The sequence below is a fragment of the Phyllobates terribilis genome, unplaced genomic scaffold, assembly GCF_046119375.1.
Source record: "Phyllobates terribilis strain yellow unplaced genomic scaffold, ASM4611937v1 Scaffold_1__5_contigs__length_1240528914, whole genome shotgun sequence".
Taxonomy (NCBI): Eukaryota; Metazoa; Chordata; class Amphibia; order Anura; family Dendrobatidae; genus Phyllobates; species Phyllobates terribilis.
The window spans coordinates 953319008-953331259 of NW_027362761.1; the positions used below are offsets into that span (position 1 = coordinate 953319008).

Consider the following 12252-nt stretch of genomic DNA (forward strand, 5'->3'; position numbering starts at 1 on the left):
TACGGCATGACCTACCAAACAGACAAACGCAGCAATAGAAACACATGTTAAACGCAATGAAAACAACGCAACTAATTTAAATAGGTTCAGAAACGTTGCAGAAAATCTGCAGCGTCAAAAACTCACCAAAAGCTCATTGTGGGAACTTACATTTTCCAGTGGAATAAGGCTATGAATCAGTTGACATCTGCCATGTCCATAAGGGTGCGCCCCGACAGATTCCCATACGGTCAGCCATAATTGGTTTAGAAACGGATCCTCCCATAGCATGAAGGACACACACTGGGTCAGACGGAGCCTATCGACTTCTGGGTTCTATTTGGTGTCTGTTATTTTAACAAAAAAAGTAGTGCAGTGTGTGGCAGGTTTTGTTTCTAGTAAAAAAACCAAAAACTAAACTTGCGCTCGAGTCTCCAAACCAGGGCTGCAATGTGAGTGTGATCCTCGCCTTATTCACAATACAAATATTAGATACACGTCCGGAGAGAAGACTGGTCCGCTTTAAAAAAAAATGTTCTTGTGCCTATACCGTACCATGCCATCTTTTCCAAAACCAATCAACATGCTTTGGTGAATTACCTTGGAGCAGACTAAGGAGTTTGCTAATTTGCCTCAATTCTATTTTGGTTGCCGCCGAGCTGCCTACTTTGCAGGTATGACTTCAAACTTGGAAGTATCTACAGCAGAATTAAGGCTTGATCACACATACAGATTTTGTTGCTGAAAAATGAATGAAAATTTTTTCAATCCTTTTTTTCCCCTCTGGAGGTTTCTAAGCTGTGCTGTGGCTATTTTTTAAACATTAGATTAATTCTTATAAAAATATGCATGAACAATGGACCCCAAAACACAGCGAATGTACGGTGCCGTTTTCCTGCCAATAGTCTGCTTATTTTATGAAGAAAAACACACAAAAACGCTACATGTGAACATAACCTTAGGCCGTACATGCACAGATCATAAACGCTGCTTTTTTTCCTGCTGCTTTATTTGCAGGTGGCCATATCAAAATATGCGATATCAATTTTTTTCCTTTGCGTTTTCCTCTTTTATTTGATGCAACCGTGTTTTTTTTTTTTTTGTACAGAAATGCTTTTGATTCTGCACATTTTGACGCATGTTTTTTAAAGCTCACCATAGAAACCCAGTTCACCCGTGGGCGCAGTTTTCATGAATCACATCCACTTTGCTTGGAGAGTTAAACAGCAGATTTTCTGCACACAAAACCGCAGTGTTTGAACATGGCCTTACGGTAATGTAGAAATATCCGCATTGAATAGTTGTCACAGACTGAAGACGGCCTGATCGATGCCTAACTGACAGGCTGGGGTCAGTCCTTCCCGGCACTTGGCCATTGTGTCCCCTCCACTTCCCAGTCACCTGTTGTAAGGTCTGTGCTCTCGGAGGGAGAAATGCCGCTTTTGTTCTCCTCGCCCCTCGGCTGCAGGACCAGGCAGCCCCCCACCTCTCATGCAGTTAATCACACTGGATGATTGCAGCCACTGTTATTTCCACTTCCATTGTGTCTGCTTCCTGTTGGTCAAAGGTTACAAGGATGGGGTGCTGCATGGAGATGGGAAGCTTACAGGAAGGCGAGCCTCGGCTGCATGGGTAAACTCTTCTCCCACAAGCTTCTACATCATTTTGTTATTCTGCTTGGAAACCAAAGGTAATTTTCTTCCCCCTCTGTGATTGCACTTTGATTTCAATAGCAGAGAATAGAGAGGATGTTGTCACTGCTGTATGACATGGGATTGTTATCCCGGCATTGCCATGGTCCTGCTGTGTGAATGAGCTGCTGTTCTTTTCTCCCTTCTTAACTCCTGAGGTGCCAGTGGCTGTGTTGCATTGCTAGTGTAGTCTTCTTCTAAGGTCTTTACGATGAACCAGACATGCCCTTCATCACACACATAATCTAGCTGGAGAAGAGGGCACTGAATGGGCTCCACCCTGGCTTTGTATTTCTCATTGTGCTGGGTTTCAGAATTGTGTTCTTTATATCCTGTTGTTACTTCGCTTTTATTCTTGTAGTCCATATATTTTGTTTGTCAAATTGCATGATTGTGTGATGGAACATGTTTTATTAAGCAATGGAAACTGTGAACAATTGAACTTTTTTGTGTGCGTCAGGATGCGTAGAGTCCATCAGACGCTGTGTATACAGAGGTACGCTCCACCTAACAGCAAGGCGTGTGGAGTGCAACTGCTGTGGGCTTCACTCCTTAATGGATCACTTGCTATATGGGATGAACCAACAGTTATTCGCTTGGTTTAGTGTTTATCGTTCTTTCTTAACAGCGTATTTATCCCTAAATAACTAGTTGTTGTTAAATCACCTCACTACTAAAGGCCATGATTGGTTGCAGCGGTCTGGTGACTGAAACAGGTTGTAATCGCTTCCTGCCCCATCGTACAACAGAGCGATGGGGATTACAGTACATCATGACTTTAGTTTTTAGTTTTTTACCCATTCTTTGCTTCTATAACATACTTTATTTATTTTAAGTCGAACTACCCTTTTTAACAACTTCTTTCCTCCCAGCAGTTTTTTCTTGAGTTAGGAAATACACCAGGGACGTATTCCCCGAACATATACTATTCGGCCCATTATAGTCTATGGATGACAGATGTGTAGGTGGAGAACGTCTGCATGCCGTCTTCTACCCCAAATTAGTAATTTACAGAATCTGCCATTAAATGTGTGTAGGTGAACCGGTCTCCCCCCTCTTTTTACCGACTTTTTCGTGATTTCCCTATTGCATTTAGCAGATAGGTGGCCCTTCTACATTAAAGTTAATAGAAGTTACAGAAAGAGCCAAGTGCAGATTACTTGTCACTTACTATAACTCCCAACAGATTTCAAGGAGATTATGTCAACAGGGATAGTAACCAAACATAAATGGTTGGGATAAGGGGATGCCTGGCCCAATCAGAAAGGGCCAGAGGGAAAACGTACACCTGGCATTGAGTACGTATGCCTTGAATATGTAGTGTGAGAATACCAGTTTGAAGAGCGCTTTCACTTTTACTATCAGTTTGCTTTTGCTTACTTCGTTCAGAACTCGTCCACCATTCCTCTATTGTTGGTAGGTTGGCAAGAAGAGGGAACAGTCAGACATAACTGTGGGTTCAGGACTACATAGGCTTTGTCTGGAACTATGAAGACACGTTGGCCTGCAAAGTCTAGAATATGTGCTTTGTGTGTCTTCACCCTCCTTTTCAAATTTACTGCCTTCACTCATGCTGATGTTGGATGACATGGCCTGGTTCTCAAATCGGCAATCCAATTCATCCTAAAGTAGTTTGATAGGGTTGAGATTGGGGCTCAGTGCTGCTACTTAAGTTCCTCCATACCAAACCCACCCATCCCTGTATTTATGGACCTTGCTTGCGCAGGGAAAGTCCTGTTGGGCCAGAAACTGTTGCCATCAAGTTGAAAGCTCAACTGTCTAAAAAGGTCTTTGCCTGTTGCAATATTACCCATGATATTTTTATTTCGCCAAATAGCTGAAAATGGTACAAAATCTCAAACACTCTACTTCTTTGATTACCGAGCTCCAGCAATGACATGGCTTGTTGGCACATGACCACGAGCTGAGGCTGTGACTTGTCACTACTGAGGCCAGTGATTGGCTACACATCACTGGAGTTGGGTACATGGGCATCCACAAGGTGTCTGCATGGGAGCAAAAGGGAATTTGGAAGGTAGTGTTGTAAATGCAGAGAAATCCTTTCCAGTGGTGGTGCGCTTCATGCTTCTCCACCCCATATGTCATTGTGCATGTTATTCTTTGGCTTGTGTGCAACTACTCAATCATGGAAACCTATTTCATGCTACTCTCAACGTGCAGTTCTTGTTCTGGTGTCACTTTCCCAGATAGTGCTCTAGGTTTGTATGGTATCCTTCTTCATGGCTAAGGGTGCTTTCACACTGTTCTGGCACCCGTTCGTTGGTCTTATCGGGGCTTGCGTCTGAATCCCCTGCAAAAACAGTATTCGGGCATATGCGCCGAAGGGGCTATAATGGTGCCGACAGAGCAATTGTGCGCTCTGTTGTGCATCATTTTTGGGGAGTCTATTACTTTTGAGTGTCCTCCTCCAGTAGGCATATATATGCCCGAAAGTGATGCACGACAGAGCGCCCATTCTCTCTGTTGGCACCATTATAGTCTTTGACCCCGTCGGCACATACGCCCAAATCACATTTTGTGGAGGATTCGGATGCAAGTCCTTTCAGGACCAACAAACTGGTGCCTGAATGCAGTGTGAGAGCACCCTACCACATGAACTGAATAATTAGGAGGAGTGTATATGTCAGTCTAGTGTCCAAAAGTTACAGAACTTTTTGTGGTGTTTATGTAAATTGCTTTAAAGTAGATAATGCTTAAAATCATATTACCTCTGATGTACACAATGCAATCATGGCAATTTTTTCCCCCGAATTTACAGTTAAATGTTGTGATTTTTACTGTGATTTTGGAAAAGTGCAGGTAAAAAGGCAGCAGAATTGTGTTGTGTGAACATACCGATTTATTGCAGATTAATTTTTAGATTTTTTGGTGCATATTTTGCACAATTTGCAACAAAGTACAGTACCAAAAATGCTAGTACTAAACCTGCTGCACGCATACTAGATAATTCTGGTACAACCAAACTGTGCATTTGTATGGTCATAGTCACACGGAAAAGATTCACTCCAGGTCTTTCTCCAGCTTGTGTGCTACATGTGGATATTGCTGCCAATTTTGCCTTTTGTATTGCAAAGTATAAACTGAGTTCTGCACAAACGATGGACATATTGCGGATTTTAATATCTGATCCGTGTGTCAGATTTTGTGCAGATATTTTCCACATCACGTAGCTCAGACACAACATTAGGGCTCATTCAGACACTTGTGATTCTGCTAAATAAGTCACAATCTGATTTTCACGGGTAGAGCTCTAATTCATTATAGTCTGGGAGCATGTTCACATGTTCAAGGTATTTTGCGGACCAAGTGGTCCACATATAAGGCTATGTGCCCACGATGCAGAAATGCTCTGGATTTTTCCTGAGCGTTTCTGCATCTCCCTGATTGTACATGCGTTTTTCCTTCCAGGGACAAGCGTAAGTGAAACGTTTTGATCATGCGATTTCGCATGCGGTTTGTCAAGCGCTTTCGAAGCGATTTTAGCATCACTTGGAAAGTGCTTGACAACTTGGTCACACTATATAAATCCATTCAACTGGCATGGATTTTATATAGTGTGACCAAGTTAGTTAAAAAAAGAATAAAAATGGTAAAAAATAATAAAAAAAAACGTATACTCACCTTCCGATGCGTCCGGTCTTCCCAGTGTCTCGCGGTAGTGTAAAAGGACCTTCCATGACGTCATTTAGGCATGTGATGGGTCACGCGACCGCCGACGTCAGGGGTCACGTGACTCGTCTTATTACTAAATTACATCATGGCTGGTCCTTTTAGACCATCGCGAGCTACCGGGGAGCCAGGATGCATCGCTATGGAGACCGGGGGCCATCAGAAGGTGAGTATAATGTATGTTTTTTATTTTAATTCTTTTTTTTTTTTTTTTTTTTTTTTTAATACAGGTACTATGGTACCCGGGTCTGGATGAGTCTCCCCTTCTCCAGACCTGGGTACCATCCGCACATTGAATCACTTAATATCCGTATGTGCACATGTACTCATGCGGATATTAAGCGGTTCAATGCAAGTCAGTGGTGGCGAAAACTTCGCGATTACGCAAAATAATTGGTAGTGCTGCGGACATTGCAGACCTTCTACCAAGCGTTTTTCAAGCTTTTCTGCAGCGGAATTGCCACTGCGGAAATGCTTAAAAAACGCATAGTGGCCTCAGAGCCTTAGGCACTATGTGCACTTTCCAAGTGATGCTAAAATCGCTTGGAAAGCGCTTGACAATCTGCATGCGAAATCGCATGATCAAAATGCTTCACTTCCGCTTGTCCCTGGCAGGAAAAACGCATGTACAATCCGCATGTACAATCCACATGTACAATCCGCATGCGTTTTTCCTGCTAGGGAGATGCAGAAACGCTCAGGAAAAATCCAGAGCATTTCTGCATCGTGGGCACTTAGGCTAAGAAGAACTATTCTTTTTTCATCCTAGTCTAGGATCAAACTTTTAAAAATGCAAGTCTATGGGTCAGTGAAAAAATTGGCTAGGACTGGGATGCCATCTTAGCTGCTTCATAAGGGCTGTGTGATTTTCATGTTTGTTTGGTAGAAGCTTGAGAAACCCTTTTGTGAGGTTTAGGGGGCAGCACTAAGGAGCAGTCAAAAAAAATAATCATCCTTGGATGAAGAAAGTCCAATAAATATGACCTGCTCCAGGATCACAATTGCATACAGATTACTTGATATTTAAAATTAAAAATCCTGCATCACCCAGATGTTGATGTATGGGAATGTATGAAATCCCATTCTCAGTGTGGTAGTGAACTGTGCTTTTACGAGCCCCGTTGTGATGTTTTTCTTGGCTCGCCTACATGCCTTCATACAATCTATTTTTTCGGAGTCTCGCATTCCTCTGACGTCGCTGATCCTGGGATCAGAGCTATTTATTTTTAAACCTTATCGGTGGCCCGCAAGCTCTGACCCTGCAGATGTTGTTGCATGCTGGAACTTGCCACTAGTGATTGAAGGTACAGAATACCTAGTAATATAGAATAATGTGGGATGGCGGTTTTATAACTGTCTGGTGTTGTGCAGAGACCAGCAGCAAGTGTTCCAAAATAAGACAAAAAAATGTGTAATCAACTGTTCAGTCCTCTTCTGATCTAGCACAGAGTCTTCAGTTCCTAGCCATTTTGTGTCTACAGGCTGACAGTGTGCCACACATATGATGCCAATCAGTGGCATCACCAAGATAACCTTAAAGGGAACTTGTCATGCCCCAAACGCTATTAGCCTGCAGGTATGGGGTTATTCGGCTGGTTAATAGTTTTATAAAACTGCCTGGCCTCATTACTGAAAGTTCGGCTACCGGGAGGAAATTAATTTTTTTCCTCCCAGCAAACTCCAGCTTTCAGTCACAGACGTGCGGCCCGAGCGGTTTCAGTCACCGCTCAAAACATAGTGAGCAGCACTGATATGCTGCAGACCCGACTGTCGGTCAGTTTGCTATTATTATCCTGTTAATGTATATCCCTGACTGAACGTTCTGATCTATGGCCTTGTATAGCCATTCGGTGGCATGAGGCACCCCATGAACACAGAAAATGGGCCTTTTTTGGTTTACTTGGCCTGCTGCACTTTCCTATACGGAAAAAAAAAATTGTATCCTGACACTTGCCTTCCTACAAGGGTAAAATGGACACTCCCTTGTGGCTTTTGACCATTTTTTTTTCACACGGACCGAAAAATCACAGCATGTATTGGTGTCTGCCTACAGTCTCCCCTGAAGCACGAGAATCTCATTAACTCAAAACTGCAAACCCTGATTACACAAGAACCACAAGATGGATTTCTTCACCTCCGGTATCATTTTCATCAGTGCAGCAGCCCCAACATGACACTGTCTGTAGTTCACTTGGCAAAATCCTGCTGACAGGTTCCCTTTAATTAAGGAAACTATTTTCTCCGGTAAATTATGAATAACTTCGCTGTAAAAACAGATGCCGTACGTATAACAATACAGATGGAAAATCGTCGTGCTGAATATGTGCACATAAGACAGGAATTATTTGAGAGCCTTGGTTTAGCTTTTTTGACCATTCACAATCTGTCATTACAAATGGTGATATAATTTATTTTTCCAATATCACACTGGTCCTCCGTGAATGTGCTGATTTCCATCTATAGAGGCAACATCTAATGGTAATGATGAATGGCAGTGCAGTTATATGACCTTTTAGGCCCAGTCAGTGACAATCTATGCCATAGTGCTGCAGATGGTTAATGGCGAACGTCAGTACAGCACATCCTGACATCCAAAACACCAGCAAGCCCTTGTGTGTGTTGGCATTTCATGCGTCTGATAAGAGGAATACAAATACTGCAAGCAAAACACATTTTATCAAGTAGTAAAACAATTTTTCTTTACCGTGCTGCTGCAGTTCTTATTTTTAGTACTTTTGTATGTTTACACAGCTCAGCTAAAGTTAGAAGCAACAGCAACCCCCCCAAAAAATGAGCTAGTGGTGACAATGGTTCAAAAACAGGAAATGTTCTCCGAATGTGCACGCGGAACAGATGATCAGGATGGTGCTTGGTGGAGTGGAAACTTCCATTCAGCCTGTTTTTTCCTTATTTTGTTCAGTCATATATCAGTTTGACTTCCTGGAAAACAATTTCCTAAAGTGTTAATTACCAAGTATTTCATTTCTTGGCCTTGTCAACAATCCTCATCATCCCAATTGCTTCTCTCCTATAAATTGTATTCATGTTTTCATAACACAAGTTCCATAAATCCTTAGTCTCAGCTTGCATTACCTGAATTAGAAACACAAACTGATAGATTTACTGTTTAGTAGGGCATGTGTGTTCTGAGAGAGGTCGTCCTGAGCGAGAACTGCTCTCTTCTCTCATGAGAATAAGCAAGAAAATCGAGGCATGCCTCTAGTATTATGGAGCCGGTGTTCTTCTAAGGCAGGGATGTCAAACACACAGAGGGCCAAAATGAAAAACTTTGACAAGGTCGCGGGCCAACCAGTATACAGTATAATGGGCCCCACGTAGTCCTCCGTACAGAAGAATGGGCCCCACGTAGTCCTCCGTACAGAAGAATGGGCCCCACGTAGTCCTCCGTACAGAAGAATGGGCCACACGTAGTCCTCCGTACAGAAGAATGGGCCCCACGTAGTCCTCCGTACAGAAGAATGGGCCCCACGTAGACCTCCGTACAGAAGAATGGGCCCCACGTAGTCCTCCGTACAGAAGAATGGGCCCCACGTAGTCCTCCGTACAGAAGAATGGGCCCCACGTAGTCCTCCGTACAGAAGAATGGGCCCCACGTAGTCCTCCGTACAGAAGAATGGGCCCCACGTAGTCCTCCGTACAGAAGAATGGGCCCCACGTAGTCCTCCGTACAGAAGAATGGGCCCCACGTAGTCCTCCGTACAGAAGAATGGGCCCCACGTAGTCCTCCGTACACTATTATGGTGGGCCCCACGTAGTCCTCCGTACACTATTATGGTGGGCCCCACGTAGTCCTCCGTACACTATTATGGTGGGCCCCACGTAGTCCTCCGTACACTATTATGGTGAGCTCCACATAGGGGTGGTGGTTCTGGTTACATAGTTACATAGTTTATAAGGCTGAAAAAAGACAAGCGTCCATCCAGTTCAGCCTATTTCTTGTGCACTGCAGCTATTCCGCAGCGTTGATCCAGGGGAAGGCAACAAAAAACCATGAGGTATAGGCCAATTTACATCACTGAGGAAAAATTCACTTCCCGACACCAATCTGGCAGTAAGATTAAATCCCTGGATTAATTAACTATCACTAAGCATAAGATGTAATTTTATTGTTCTCAAGAAAGGCGTCCAGGCCTCTCTTGAACTCTTTAAGTGAGTTGGTGATGCGAGCCAAATAAAACCACCAGAGTTTGACACATATGTTCTAAGGGGAGGATATGGTGCCACATGAGCCATCACTTACCTGAAATTTGGAAGGGACTGTTGTGTGCCTCCCTACATCGCAATGCTTTGTACCTTAGCACTGAAATAGCCATAGATATTAGAAGATTTCCTGCTCCATGCTTTAAGTTCACAACTGTGCCAATGCGTATAAGGTCTTGGCTTGGATGAGCGTGCATGTGTTACGTGGGGACAAGGGATTAAGCTGTGGACAAGAATCTCTGCCACAGATCGGACATGTTGAATTGCAGCATAGCTGATCCATCTCCAGTGTCCCACGCCCCCAGCCCTTTCTATCGTTTGAGGGTATGCCTTTCCTGGTTTATTGATTCTGGCAAAAAAGCCATCTAATGTTCATAGACCTCTTAAAGGGAGCCTGTCTGCTTCCTTCAGAGACACCCTGATTTCAGAGATCTGTCCCTTGTGTGCATTTGTGTAGCAATTTAGGAAACTTGCATACTAAACTTTGCAACATGCAGAACTTTGAGTATGGTCATACTGCATCTTTTTTTTTTTTTTTTGTGCGTCTGCTCCTAGACTGAAGGGAGAAAACAAAGTGGATGTAAATTATTTGAAGCGTTTCCTGATGGAGAACGCTATTAACTCTGCACTGTCCAATCAAAAGGCTGAGAAAAAAAAAAAAAAACTCTGCAAAAATACTAAAAAAAACTAGAGTTTTCCACTAAAAAACTTTTTTGTTTTTGACTGCCAGAAAAATAAAAACTGTCAACATATGCTTGCATTGCATCTTTTTTTTAGGGCAACAGACAGATTATGAGGAAGGGAAAAGTAATCCATGTATTTGTGAGCTGCATCCCTTTCCAACGCTAACTACTGACCACACATATTGAGAAAGCGGTTAGTTGGCTGCCATAGTGCAGGGGGAGCTCATGAATACATCAGACTCTTTGCTGAGAGCAGGCAACAAGGAGCCCGCTTTGAGGAAAGTTTGCAATGTAAGCTCAAACATTGTGCCATGCGTCTGGGTTTGAACCCTTGAGCCTGTGGTCAGCTTCTCTGTCCGCCATGCCACAGTAGCTATAGTTTTCTCCAGGTGTTTAGTTTGTTTCTCTAAAGAGACTAAAGCAAGGATAACAGCTGTTTTCATTTACTCATTTGTCTGCCAGATCACCTTTCTGGTGCAGCTTTATATTCTTTCCCCCGCTGGTATTTCCTGCTGGTGATAGTTTCATTTTTATGTCCAGTCATACTGCTGTAGTTTAAGCTAGTCTGTTAAAGACCAGCTAGGGTTTATCTCTCTGCTGTTTGTTCTTTTCCCTGCACCCAATTTCTGTGTCTTTTTAGGAAGACATATTTTCTAACAGTATGTACTTAATCCTTTATTTTGAATTTCATGGTTTGTTTTACTCACTCTGGGATCTCTTTCTATTTCAGCACACTTCCCTACTGTAGGTTATTTACACTCTGCTTTGCCCTTTGGTTATTTAGGAGGAACGTAAAGTGCTTGAGACCTTGAGGTCCGAGTTGCCATCGTCTAGTCTGTGGTTAGGGCTATCTCGGCTCACGCAGTAACCTCTTGGGACTGTGTGGTCGGGATCTCTAGTCTGTACAGGAACTGTCAGGATCCGTTGCAGTTTTTAGTGTGTTACCTATTTTTTTACCGAGTGAGTTGCTACACGATCATAACACATGGTTCCAGAACCGATAGCTAAAATCAGCATGTTCCCTGTTAAGGTTTGGGTAACAAAGATTTTCTGTGCAGAAAACCTTTACTAGAAACTGTTGCAAGATGTGTGTGCTGCTTCTTAGCTTATTTATTCATTACGTTGTAGTTTTATTTTGGATTCTAAGCAAATTCATTTATTTTTACAGTTTTTTTTTTTTTTTTTGGAGGGGGGGGGGGGGATTACCTTTGAGTATATTTTAATTACGGCCATGGACTCTCTCCACTGCGGGCCTGAATTTGTTAAATCCAAAAATAGAAGTGCTGTAAGAATGTGAGATATTCTCCAATAACAAAGAGTAATTTATGTGGAGTTTTGTGCAATCTGACGAAAACAGAGGCACTTTTGTACTATGATTAGCATGGGTGCTGATGTCAGTTTGCTTGTCTGGCATTAAGCTTTATGCTACTACTAAACTCTTCTTTGTACTCGCAGCCAGAAGACCTTTGTATATGCCCTATTAAAGTGCACAGTTAGTAATTTGCTCCCCCCCCATTCTCGTGTAATCTGTGCCAGTCCCGATGAGTGACTCATTTATTGAAAGGAACCAACATAAAGAGTAGCAGGTGCTTATATACTAAAGTTAGCAGCGTAGCTATGGAGCGCGCGAGTAATCAGACATCTGAGGGAAGCACAAAGCCAGAAAGAGGCATTTTGATGAGTAATCCAAACGATTCAGACATTTTTTTGGGGAAGGGGAAATTGAGGATGTGTTGAAAAGGATGACTGTTTTGTAATGAAGTGACATGTTTGGCCTCTGACACCAATTCAAAACTTATCACTGTTATTAAATCTTCGAGTTTTAGGTCTCTATATTTATACAAAGTTCCAACAGGAATTACCGTAAATAGCTGGCAATTCTAAAGGGGTCGTCCGGTAGACTTTCTTATTTAGGCTGGGGCTACATGAAGACAAATGTCGCGTAAAAAACTGTAGCGGTCAGAGTTCACACATGGTTGCTGCTACTT

General features: G+C 42.8%; 1 protein-coding gene across 4 annotated transcripts in view; it reads left to right on the plus strand.

The window, feature by feature from the left end:
* The window catches only part of GAB1 (GRB2 associated binding protein 1), a 117287-nt gene that overhangs the window by 47561 nt on the left and 57474 nt on the right, over window positions 1-12252 (plus strand). The window contains exon 1 of one of the 4 annotated variants that reach the window (XM_073642279.1): window positions 1523-1669. The exons of the other annotated variants lie outside the window; for them this stretch is intronic. The gene's annotated coding sequence lies outside the window, so the exon portion shown is untranslated. Of the gene's footprint in view, window positions 1-1522; window positions 1670-12252 lie in introns of those variants that run through there. 4 annotated transcript variants of the gene reach the window in all.